The following is a 15,440-nucleotide window of genomic DNA, read 5'->3' on the forward strand; positions in this document are numbered from 1 at the left end:
CACAACATGATGTGAACAGTACATAATACCACAACATGCTGTGAACAGTACAAAATTCCACAACATGCTGTGAACAGTACAAAATACCACAACATGCTGTTGTGAACAGTACACAATACCACAACATGCTGTGAACAGTACAAAATACCACAACATGCTGTGAACAGTACAAAATACCACAACATGCTGTGAACAGTACACCGTACCACAACATGCTGTGAACAGTACACAATACCACAACATGCTGTGAACAGTACAAAATACCACAACATGCTGTGAACAGTACAAAATACCACAACATGCTGTGAACAGTACACAATACCACAACATGCTGTGAACAGTACAAAATACCACAACATGCTGTGAACAGTACACAATACCACAACATGCTGTGAACAGTACAAAATACCACAACATGATGTGAACAGTACACAATACCACAACATGCTGTGAACAGTACAAAATACCACAACATGCTGTGAACAGTACAAAATACCACAACATGCTGTGAACAGTACACCGTACCACAACATGCTGTGAACAGTACACAATACCACAACATGCTGTGAACAGTACAAAATACCACAACATGCTGTGAACAGTACAAAATACCACAACATGTTGTGAACAGTACACAATACCACAACATGCTGTGAACAGTACAAAATACCACAACATGATGTGAACAGTACACAATACCACAACATGCTGTGAACAGTACACAATACCACAACATGTTATGAACAGTACACAATACCACAACATGCTGTGAACAGTACACAATACCACAACATGCTGTGAACAGTACAAAATACCACAACATGCTGTGAACAGTACACAATACCACAACATGCTGTGAACAGTACACCGTACCACAACATCATGTGAACAGTACACAATACCACAACATGCTGTGAACAGTACAAAATATCACAACATGCTGTGAACAGTACAAAATACCACAACATGCTGTGAACAGTACACAATACCACAACATGCTGTGAACAGTACAAAATACCACAACATGTTGTGAACAGTACACAATACCACAATATGCTGTGAACAGTACAAAATACCACAACATGATGTGAACAGTACACAATACCACAACATGCTGTGAACAGTACACAATACCACAACATGTTGTGAACAGTACACAATACCACAACATGCTGTGAACAGTACAAAATACCACAACATGATGTGAACAGTACACAATACCACAACATGCTGTGAACAGTACAAAATACCACAACATGATGTGAACAGTACAAAATACCACAACATGTTGTTGTGAACAGTACAAAATACCACAACATGATGTGAACAGTACACAATACCACAACATGCTGTGAACAGTACAAAATACCACAACATGCTGTGAACAGTACAAAATACCACAACATGCTGTGAACAGTACACAATACCACAACATGCTGTGAACAGTACACAATTCCACAACATGCTGTGAACAGTACAAAATACCACAACATGCTGCTGTGAACAGTACACAATACCACAACATGCTGTGAACAGTACACAATTCCACAACATGCTGTGAACAGTACAAAATACCACAACATGCTGTGAACAGTACACAATACCACAACATGCTGTGAACAGTACAAAATACCACAACATGCTGTGAACAGTACAAAATACCACAACATGCTGTGAACAGTACAAAATACCACAACATGCTGTGAACAGTACACAATACCACAACATGCTGTGAACAGTACACAATACCACAACATGCTGTGAACAGTACACAATACCACAACATGCTGTGAACAGTACACAATACCACAACATGCTGTGAACAGTACACAATACCACAACATGATGTGAACAGTACACAATACCACAACATGCTGTGAACAGTACACAATACCACAACATGCTGTGAACAGTACAAAATTCCACAACATACTGTGAACAGTACAAAATACCACAACATGCTGTGAACAGTACAAAATACCACAACATGCTGTGAACAGTACAAAATACCACAACATGCTGTGAACAGTACAAAATACCACAACATGTGAACAGTACACAATACCACAACATGCTGTGAACAGTACACAATACCACAACATGCTGTGAACAGTACAAAATACCACAACATGCTGTGAACAGTACAAAATACCACAACATGCTGCTGTGAACAGTACAAAATACCACAACATGCTGCTGTGAACAGTACAAAATATCACAACATGCTGTGAACAGTACACCGTACCACAACATCATGTGAACAGTACACCATACCACAACATGATGTGAACAGTACAAAATACTACAACATGCTGTGAACAGTACACCATACCACAACATGATGTGAACAGTACAAAATACCACAACATGCTGTGAACAGTACAAAATACCACAACATGCTGTGAACAGTACACAATACCACAACATGCTGTGAACAGTACACAATTCCACAACATGCTGTGAACAGTACAAAATACCACAACATGCTGCTGTGAACAGTACACAATACCACAACATGCTGTGAACAGTACACAATTCCACAACATGTTGTTGTGAACAGTACAAAATACCACAACATGCTGTGAACAGTACAAAATACCACAACATGCTGTGAACAGTACAAAATACCACAACATGCTGTGAACAGTACAAAATACCACAACATGTTGTGAACAGTACACAATACCACAACATGCTGTGAACAGTACAAAATACCACAACATGCTGTGAACAGTACAAAATACCACAACATGCTGTGAACAGTACAAAATACCACAACATGCTGTGAACAGTACAAAATACCACAACATGTTGTTGTGAACAGTACAAAATACCACAACATGATGTGAACAGTACACAATACCACAACATGATGTGAACAGTACACAATACCACAACATGATGTGAACAGTACACAATACCACAACATGCTGTGAACAGTACACAATACCACAACATGCTGTGAACAGTACAAAATATCACAACATGCTGTGAACAGTACAAAATTCCACAACATGCTGTGAACAGTACAAAATTCCACAACATGCTGTGAACAGTACAAAATACCACAACATGTTGTTATGAACAGTACAAAATACCACAACATGTTGTTGTGAACAGTACAAAATTCCACAACATGCTGTGAACAGTACACAATACCACAACATGCTGCTGTGAACAGTACAAAATACCACAACATGCTGTGAACAGTACACAATACCACAACATGTTGTGAACAGTACACAATACCACAACATGCTGTGAACAGTACAAAATTCCACAACATGCTGTGAACAGTACAAAATACCACAACATGTTGTTGTGAACAGTACAAAATACCACAACATGTTGTTGTGAACAGTACAAAATTCCACAAAATACCACAACATGCTGTGAACAGTACAAAATATCACAACATGCTGTGAACAGTACAAAATACCACAACATGTTGTTGTGAACAGTACAAAATACCACAACAGGTTGTGAACAGTACACAATACCACAACATGCTGTGAACAGTACAAAATACCACAACATGCTGTGAACAGTACACAATTCCACAACATGCTGTGAACAGTACACAATACCACAACATGCTGTGAACAGTACAAAATACCACAACATGCTGTGAACAGTACACAATACCACAACATGCTGTGAACAGTACAAAATTCCACAACATGCTGTGAACAGTACAAAATACCACAACATGTTGTTGTGAACAGTACAAAATACCACAACATGTTGTTGTGAACAGTACAAAATTCCACATTATGCTGTGAACAGTACAAAATTCCACAACATGCTGTGAACAGTACAAAATTCCACAACATTCCACAACATGCTGTGAACAGTACAAAATATCACAACATGCTGTGAACAGTACAAAATACCACAACATGTTGTTGTGAACAGTACAAAATACCACAACAGGTTGTGAACAGTACACAATACCACAACATGCTGTGAACAGTACAAAATTCCACAACATGCTGTGAACAGTACAAAATTCCACAACATGCTGTGAACAGTACACAATACCACAACATGCTGTGAACAGTACAAAATTCCACAACATGCTGTAAACAGTACACAATACCACAACATGCTGTGAACAGTACAAAATATCACAACATGCTGTGAACAGTACAAAATACCACAACATGCTGCTGTGAACAGTACAAAATTCCACAACATGATGTGAACAGTACACAATACCACAACATGCTGTGAACAGTACAAAATACCACAACATGCTGTGAACAGTACACAATACCACAACATGCTGTGAACAGTACAAAATACCACAACATGATGTGAACAGTACACAATACCACAACATGCTGTGAACAGTACAAAATACCACAACATGCTGTGAACAGTACACAATACCACAACATGCTGTGAACAGTACAAAATACCACAACATGATGTGAACAGTACACAATTCCACAACATGCTGTGAACAGTACAAAATACCACAACATGCTGTGAACAGTACACAATATCACAACATGCTGTGAACAGTACAAAATTCCACAACATGCTGTGAACAGTACAAAATACCACAACATGTTGTTGTGAACAGTACAAAATACCACAACATGCTGTGAACAGTACAAAATACCACAACATGCTGTGAACAGTACACAATACCACAACATGCTGTGAACAGTACAAAATTCCACAACATGCTGTGAACAGTACAAAATTCCACAACATGCTGTGAACAGTACAAAATTCCACAACATGCTGTGAACAGTACAAAATTCCACAACATTCCACAACATGCTGTGAACAGTACAAAATACCACAACATGATGTGAACAGTACACAATTCCACAACATGCTGTGAACAGTACAAAATACCACAACATGCTGTGAACAGTACACAATACCACAACATGCTGTGAACAGTACAAAATTCCACAACATGCTGTGAACAGTACAAAATTCCACAACATGCTGTGAACAGTACAAAATTCCACAACATGCTGTGAACAGTACAAAATTCCACAACATTCCACAACATGCTGTGAACAGTACAAAATACCACAACATGATGTGAACAGTACACAATTCCACAACATGCTGTGAACAGTACAAAATACCACAACATGCTGTGAACAGTACACAATACCACAACATGCTGTGAACAGTACAAAATATCACAACATGCTGTGAACAGTACAAAATACCACAACATGTTGTTGTCAACAGTACACAATACCACAACATGCTGTGAACAGTACAAAATTCCACAACATGCTGTGAACAGTACACAATACCACAACATGCTGTGAACAGTACAAAATATCACAACATGCTGTGAACAGTACAAAATACCACAACATGCTGCTGTGAACAGTACAAAATATCACAACATGCTGTGAACAGTACAAAATATCACAACATGCTGTGAACAGTACAAAATACCACAACATGCTGCTGTGAACAGTACAAAATACCACAACATGCTGCTGTGAACAGTACAAAATATCACAACATGCTGTGAACAGTACACCGTACCACAACATCATGTGAACAGTACACAATACCACAACATGCTGTGAACAGTACAAAATATCACAACATGCTGTGAACAGTACAAAATACCACAACATGCTGCTGTGAACAGTACAAAATATCACAACATGCTGTGAACAGTACAAAATACCACAACATGCTGTGAACAGTACAAAATACCACAACATGCTGTGAACAGTACACCGTACCACAACATGCTGTGAACAGTACAAAATACCACAACATGCTGTAAACAGTACACAATACCACAACATGCTGTGAACAGTACACCGTACCACAACATCATGTGAACAGTACACAATACCACAACATGCTGTGAACAGTACAAAATATCACAACATGCTGTGAACAGTACAAAATACCACAACATGCTGCTGTGAACAGTACAAAATATCACAACATGCTGTGAACAGTACAAAATATCACAACATGCTGTGAACAGTACAAAATACCACAACATGCTGCTGTGAACAGTACAAAATACCACAACATGCTGCTGTGAACAGTACAAAATATCACAACATGCTGTGAACAGTACACAATACCACAACATGCTGTGAACAGTACACCGTACCACAACATCATGTGAACAGTACACAATACCACAACATGCTGTGAACAGTACAAAATATCACAACATGCTGTGAACAGTACAAAATACCACAACATGCTGCTGTGAACAGTACAAAATATCACAACATGCTGTGAACAGTACAAAATACCACAACATGCTGTGAACAGTACAAAATACCACAACATGCTGTGAACAGTACACCGTACCACAACATGCTGTGAACAGTACAAAATACCACAACATGATGTGAACAGTACAAAATACCACAACATGATGTGAACAGTACACAATACCACAACAGGTTGTGAACAGTACACAATACCACAACATGCTGTGAACAGTACAAAATACCACAACATGCTGTGAACAGTACAAAATTCCACAACATGCTGCGAACAGTACAAAATTCCACAACATGCTGCTGTGAACAGTACAAAATATCACAACATGATGTGAACAGTACACAATACCACAACATGCTGTGAACAGTACACAATACCACAACATGATGTGAACAGTACAAAATACCACAACATGCTGTGAACAGTACACAATACCACAACATGCTGTGAACAGTACAAAATTCCACAACATGCTGTGAACAGTACAAAATACCACAACATGTTGTTGTGAACAGTACAAAATACCACAACATGTTGTTGTGAACAGTACAAAATTCCACAACATGCTGTGAACAGTACAAAATTCCACAACATGCTGTGAACAGTACAAAATTCCACAACATTCCACAACATGCTGTGAACAGTACAAAATATCACAACATGCTGTGAACAGTACAAAATACCACACAACATGATGTGAACAGTACACAATACCACAACATGCTGTGAACAGTACAAAATACCACAAGATGCTGTGAACAGTACAAAATACCACAACATGTTGTGAACAGTACAAAATACCACAACATGCTGTGAACAGTACAAAATACCACAACATGCTGTGAACAGTACAAAATACCACAACATGTTGTTGTGAACAGTACAAAATACCACAACATGCTGTGAACAGTACAAAATACCACAAAATGCTGTGAACAGTACACAATACCACAACATGTTGTGAACAGTACAAAATACCACAACATGCTGTGAACAGTACAAAATACCACAACATGCTGTGAACAGTACACAATACCACAACATGCTGTGAACAGTACAAAATATCACAACATGCTATGAACAGTACACAATACCACAACATGCTGTGAACAGTACACAATACCACAACATGCTGTGAACAGTACACAATACCACAACATGCTGTGAACAGTACACAATACCACAACATGCTGTGAACAGTACAAAATACCACAACATGCTGCTGTGAACAGTACAAAATACCACAACATGCTGTGAACAGTACACAATACCACAACATGCTGTGAACAGTACAAAATACCACAACATGCTGCTGTGAACAGTACAAAATATCACAACATGCTGTGAACAGTACACCGTACCACAACATGATGTGAACAGTACAAAATACCACAACATGCTGTGAACAGTACAAAATACCACAACATGCTGTGAACAGTACACAATACCACAACATGCTGTGAACAGTACACAATACCACAACATGATGTGAACAGTACACAATACCACAACATGCTGTGAACAGTACACAATTCCACAACATGCTGTGAACAGTACACAATACCACAACATGCTGTGAACAGTACACCGTACCACAACATGATGTGAACAGTACACAATACCACAACATGCTGTGAACAGTACACCGTACCAGAACATGATGTGAACAGTACACAATACCACAACATGTTGTGAACAGTACAAAATACCACAACATGCTGTGAACAGTACACCGTACCACAACATGCTGTGAACAGTACACCGTACCACAACATGCTGTGAACAGTACACAATACCACAACATGCTGTGAACAGTACAAAATACCACAACATGCTGTGAACAGTACACAATACTACAACATGCTGTGAACAGTACACCATACCACAACATGATGTGAACAGTACACAATACCACAACATGTTGTGAACAGTACAAAATACCACAACATGCTGTGAACAGTACACAATACCACAACATGCTGTGAACAGTACACAATACCACAACATGCTGTGAACAGTACAAAATACCACAACATGTTGTGAACAGTACACCGTACCACAACATGCTGTGAACAGTACACCGTACCACAACATGCTGTGAACAGTACACAATACCACAACATGCTGTGAACAGTACAAAATACCACAACATGCTGTGAACAGTACACAATACTACAACATGCTGTGAACAGTACACCATACCACAACATGATGTGAACAGTACACAATACCACAACATGTTGTGAACAGTACAAAATACCACAACATGCTGTGAACAGTACACAATACCACAACATGCTGTGAACAGTACAAAATACCACAACATGTTGTGAACAGTACAAAATACCACAACATGCTGTGAACAGTACAAAATACCACAACATGCTGTGAACAGTACACAATACCACAACATGCTGTGAACAGTACAAAATACCACAACATGTTGTGAACAGTACACAATACCACAACATGCTGTGAACAGTACAAAATACCACAACATGTTGTGAACAGTACAAAATACCACAACATGCTGTGAACAGTACACAATACCACAACATGTTGTGAACAGTACAAAATACCACAACATGCTGTGAACAGTACACCGTACCACAACATGCTGTGAACAGTACAAAATACCACAACATGCTGTGAACAGTACACCGTACCACAACATGCTGTGAACAGTACAAAATACCACAACATGCTGTGAACAGTACACAATTCCACAACATGCTGTGAACAGTACACCGTACCACAACATGCTGTGAACAGTACAAAATACCACAACATGCTGTGAACAGTACACCGTACCACAACATGCTGTGAACAGTACAAAATACCACAACATGCTGTGAACAGTACACAATACCACAACATGCTGTGAACAGTACACAATACCACAACATGCTGTGAACAGTACACAATACCACAACATGTTGTGAACAGTACACAATACCACAACATGCTGTGAACAGTACACAATTCCACAACATGCTGTGAACAGTACACCGTACCACAACATGCTGTGAACAGTACACAATACCACAACATGCTGTGAACAGTACAAAATACCACAACATGCTGTGAACAGTACACAATTCCACAACATGCTGTGAACAGTACAAAATACCACAACATGCTGTGAACAGTACACAATTCCACAACATGCTGTGAACAGTACACAATACCACAACATGCTGTGAACAGTACACAATACCACAACATGCTGTGAACAGTACACCATACCACAACATGATGTGAACAGTACACAATACCACAACATGCTGTGAACAGTACACCATACCACAACATGATGTGAACAGTACACAATACCACAACATGTTGTGAACAGTACACAATACCACAACATGCTGTGAACAGTACAAAATACCACAACATGCTGTGAACAGTACACAATACCACAACATGTTGTGAACAGTACACAATACCACAACATGCTGTGAACAGTACAAAATACCACAACATGTTGTGAACAGTACAAAATACCACAACATGCTGTGAACAGTACACAATACCACAACCAACAACATCCCACCTCTCTGGAAAAAAAGAAAGGTTCAAGCAAAAGTAAATAAAAACATATAGTTAACTAATACTAAATTAAACACCATTTATCTAGGAATAAAAGAAAAGAGGAGGTCTTATATAGTGTAAAATAATATTTTAAGACTTTTCTATATTTCATTCATTACTTGTTTTCACTGCTCATACTGAATAAATATTAAAGAACCTTAGTGAGCACGCTCACATACCCCACGTCCCCACATTGTCATTGGAGAAATTAAATAAGTGTAAGAAAAGAAATTTGTATAAGAAAAAAAAATGAATCATAATTTCCTGTCAATATGCACATCTACATAGTATGACCTTATTATCCACAAAGTTTCATGAAATTCTGTTGTGTGGTTTTAGAGGAGTTGCGATGACAAACTGTTGCAGTAGAACATTAAAGTAAATAAGTTCAAAGGGGCCTAACTCTTAGAAAAAAAAATGAATCACAATTTCCCGTCGATATGCACAACTACATAGTATGTCCTTATTATCTGAAAAGGTTTCGCGAAATTCTGTTGTGTGGTTTGAGAGAAGTTGCGATGACAAACTGTTGCAGTAGTACATTAAAGTAAATAATTTCAAAGGGGCGTAACTCCTAGAAAAAAAAATTGAATCGCAATTTCCAGTCGATATGCACAACTACGTAGTATGTCCTTATTATCTGAAAAGTTTTCGTGAAATTCTGTTGTGTGGTTTGAGAGGAGTTGCGATGACAAACTGTTGCAGTAGTACATTAAAGTAAGTAAGTGCAAAGGGGCGTAAGTCCTAGAAAAAAAAATTGAATCGCAATTTCCCGTCGATATGCACAACTACGTAGTATGTCCTTATTATCTGAAAAGGTTTCGTGAAATTCTGTTGTGTGGTTTGAGAGGAGTTGCGATGACAAACTGTTACAGTAGTACATTAAAGTAAATAAGTTCAAAGGGGCGTAACTCCTAGAATAAAAATTGAATCGCAATTTCGCGTCGATATGCACAACTACATAGTATGTCCTTATTATCTGACAAGGTGTCGTGAAATTCTGTTGTGTGGTTTGAGAGGAGTTGTGATGACAAGAAACAGGACTGACGGACGGACTGGCAGACGGAAGGACGGGTCAAAACATTATACCCTCCGCAACCCATTGCGTGGAGTATAATTACAGATTTTTGACAATTTATGTTGTTGGGGAAAAGCTACATGGTCTGTTTGTATACTATAAGATTGAATATGTACCTAAATTAAAGTAATATTTTAACCATTGCTTATGTATCATGTTGACTTTACATTACAGGGTCTGTTTGAATACCGTCTTACCGAGTATGTACCACCTAAAGTAAAAGATGGAGTATCTTTCCCAGAATTCGCCCAGATTATTGGATGGTGTGTGACTGCTGTAGTGTTATGTCCTATACCTTTGTACTTTGTTTATAATTTCATCATCACTCCTGAGAAAGTCACTGAAGTGAGTATACAGTATTCCATTATTTAATTAATTTATTTTTTTTATTTTATTCAATGAAACATTGGGTACATGTGCTAAAGATTGCAATTGTATTTGCAAGGTAACTAAGTTGTAGTTTGAAACAGGACAGAAACAGAGACCAAACAGGTCTTCTTTGTGAGAGATGCGCACTGTAAAATGCATTATTGTTTTCAAAGAATTTTTGGTTCAACCAGAGACATAACATAATGTCTCTGGTTCAACTAACGATCCTTACAAAACTCATGAAAATTATTAACTGCACCAAACGACAACTTAAACACATTATTGCACCAAATGTCAACTTAAACACATATTATTGCACCAAACGTCAACTTAAGGTGTATACCTAACACTACAGGGAGATAACTCTGTAAATTCAGCTAAACGTTTTAATTACGTTGTGATGTTAAGGGAATATTAAGCTTCTAAATGATCAAAATAAGTGTGTGTCAAACTGCTATATAACCTTATGATTTTAACCGTTTGATAATAGCATTAAATTAAAGTTTTTTCCATATTTTTCGATTTGGTGCTTAGCGGGCTGATATGAAAAGTTTATCACATGCTTCCGATTGTTCTCACATAGCTTACCGTAACGTTATCACACGAACGTTGCGCACGATGCTCCTACAACACGACGTTACACCACAACGACGCTAGAGAGAGTTTTCTAAAACCTTTGACGTACATGTATTCAATTTGCACGTTTTATTTTCTTTAATTATGTAGTTGGTTGATTCGTAATCTATCTCTTTTAGTTTTGTGATCATGTCTATTTACCATGAATTCATTAACCTCAAGTCGTGGAAATAGATTAAATATTTTTTACCCTTAATTCACCTTAAGATGTTGTATTGTCGTAAACTGTAATGAACTTGAAGGAAGGAAAAAGGGGACAGAGTTATACGGTTTTCAATAAATGAATTATAACAAAACTTTAATCGCAGGCTGCTAAAATTGAACGGTGCATATCGTCTGTCATTGTAAATGTTTCATATCTTGATTCAACCGTAATAAAAAATAAATCGGACACTCTGCAAGTAAATAAAAAAACATTTACCCTTGAATTGCCTGAATTGTATTTTAAAAAATTTGCTTGAAACATAACTTGTCGAAATACAACCATCAAGTAAAATTATTATAACCCGATCTTGAAAATTATTTTCCCAGTCATTTAATGAATGGCTATTATTTATTTTGATTTTATTGAACCATAAAACTAATTTTTGACTCTTCACATTGAATAATCCGCGAAGAGTCAAAAATTAGTTTTATGGTTCAATAAAATCAAAATAAATCATTGCCATTCATTATAAATAAATTTCTATCAAAAATAAGGCTCAAAGAACTTTTTATATTATTTATATTAACAATAACAAGCGTACACATATGTTGGCGTATGAATACTCAACGTCAGAGTGGGCGTGTCGCCATGAAAATTGACAACATTGAAAATAAAACTAATAATTTTAACCAATCAGAAGACAGTAAAAACACCAAATTTATTTATTTGAAGTTGTTTGTAAAATAAAATGTACTAATCTTCTCCTGAATCGTCCGTATAATACGGGGTTGCATCATTACAATGAAACTGTTTTTGTTGCTGTTTCCGATAAGTCTTTCAATTACCTCCGTTTCATGCACAACATGCACCGTGTGTTTTTTTTTTCGACAACCAGTAATTTGTTTTTTAATTTGCACCACGCGATTCGTTTTAAGTTACAGGAATATACAATGGAACAAATTTTGCACATGTAACGTCGAAAAAAAAGCGTTTGTTTGGATTTTTCGACGTTTGGACAAAATGGCTACCGTTTTGTAATGTTTCGTAGCATTGTATTCCTGTAAGACCCAAACATGCAGTTAATAAAATAACAATCTAGACTTTTTGTTCTTTTCGTGTATCTAGCTTTTGTTTTGGTAAATTATAAATTACTTATTGAAATATCGGGTAAAAAACCCGCATTAATTGCTTGGACAAATGAAATATCAACTTGGACAAAATGGCTACCGCTTGAAAAACAACTGTGTAGAGATGGTTTTATAGAATCTACAATTTTTGAACTCACGAACAATGAGACAAATGTTTGTTCTTTCGGTAGATGTTATAATTATCTCACATTTTTTAGAAATTTTTAGCTATGTCTACTTATAAAACTACCTTTCAGCCGTTAAGTTAACGAAAAACGTCATTGGACATTTTTCTTATTCCAGCTTAATATGCAGCCACCGAGTCAAACGAAATTCGAATAAAAAACGGCTTTAATTTAACCAAGAACTGACACACTTCGTTGCTTCCGCCAAGTTTCGGGAAGATCAGAGAATAAGAAATAGGATCAGTATACGTAAGAGATAAAACAGCTGTTCAAAAATGTAACGTTGGACATCCGTTTTAGCTCACCTGGCATAGCCATGTGAGCTTATGCCATCACTTGGCGTCCGTCGTCGTCCGTCGTCGTCCGTCGTCTGTCGTCGTCGTAAACTATTTCAAGAATCTTCTCCTCTGAAACTACTAGGCCAAATACTTCCAAACTTTAACTGCATGTTCCTTAGGATATCTAGTTTATAAATTGTATCCGAAGTTTTGATCTATCAACAAACATGGTCGCCATTGCTAAAAATAGAACATAGGGGTCAAATGCAGTTTTTGGCTTATATCTCAAAAAACGAAAGCATTTAGAGCAAATCTGACATGGGTAGATATGTTCATTAGGTCAAGATCTATTAGCCCTGAAATTTTCAGATGAATCAAACAACCCATTGTTGGGTTGCTGCCACTCAATTGGTAATTTTAAGGATTTTTTGCAGTTTTTGGTCATTATCTTGAATATTATTATAGATAAAGATAAACTGTAAACAGCGAAAATGATCAGCAAAGTAAGATCTACAAATAAGTTAATATGACCAAAATTGTCAATTGACCTCTTAAGGGGTTATTGTCCTTTAATGACCATTTTTCACAAGTTTGTTCATCATATTTGCTAACTTTAAAAAATCTTCTCCTCTAAAACTACTCAACCAAATTCAACCAAACTTCAACTGTATGATCAGTAGGGTGTATAAAATAAAGTTTATGTTTTGTTTTCTATTTCGTCAAAAAACATGGCCGTCATGGCTAAAAATAGAACACAGGTTAAAATGCAGTTTTTGGCTTATATCTCAAAAACTCCAGCATTTAGAGCAAATAAGACAAGATGTTAAAGTATTTATTAGGTCAAGGTCTACCTGTCCTGAAATGTTCAGCCGAATCGGGTAACTGGTTTTGCAGGTATAATGCCCCTGAATTGATGATTTTAAAGAAATTTTGCTGTTTTGGTTATTATCTTGAATATTATTATAGATACAGATAAACCTTTAATAGCAAAAATGTTAGGCAAAGTAAGATCTACAAATAAGTCAATTTGACCTAAGGAGTTATTGCCCTTTAAAGACTTTTTCCACAATTTGTTCATCATGTTGACTTACTTTTAAAAATCTTCTCCTTTGAAACTGCTGTATCAATTTCAGCCAAACTTAGGCTAAATGAGTTTCAGAGTATCTTGTATAAATATATTTTATTTCCTTGTATGTCAAGAAACATAGCTCCTATGGCTAAAATAGAACATAGGAGAAAATGATTTTTTTTTTGCTTTTGAAGAAAATAGGACGAATCAAAGAACATTTAAATAAATTGAAAAGCCAAAATAATCTTTGATGAGAGATTTAACCAAAATAATTAAGGTGAGCGATTCAGGCTCTTGAGAGCCTCTTGTTTCACATAGCTTTGTTGTTATAATCCTCAAATATACTATATATTACTAAGCATATGACCAAGAACTATAACACTGGTATTAAAGAGATAATCGTAACTGCAATTACGATTATCCCAATATGGCGACGGCAGATATAGGTAAAATCTTTACAGTCATTTTTCTCAAATGTAGCATATTTGTGTCAATAGTTACTCAGCTGCAAGGTTTTTCTATACCATTACATCATATTTGAATCGTAACAGTGCACTGGAATTGGCTAAGCGCTTTGAAAATTGCCGTTGAAAAATTCGGGGTGATAATCGTAACTCTATGGAATTTTTCTTGTGTGATAATCGTAACTTCTTTTTCGGATAATAGTAACTGAAAAATAATTAATGTGTCTTTCAGCATTTCATTGGTATTTTGTG

Source organism: Mytilus trossulus, chromosome 9 (genome assembly GCF_036588685.1).
Source record: "Mytilus trossulus isolate FHL-02 chromosome 9, PNRI_Mtr1.1.1.hap1, whole genome shotgun sequence".
Classification (NCBI taxonomy): domain Eukaryota; kingdom Metazoa; phylum Mollusca; class Bivalvia; order Mytilida; family Mytilidae; genus Mytilus; species Mytilus trossulus.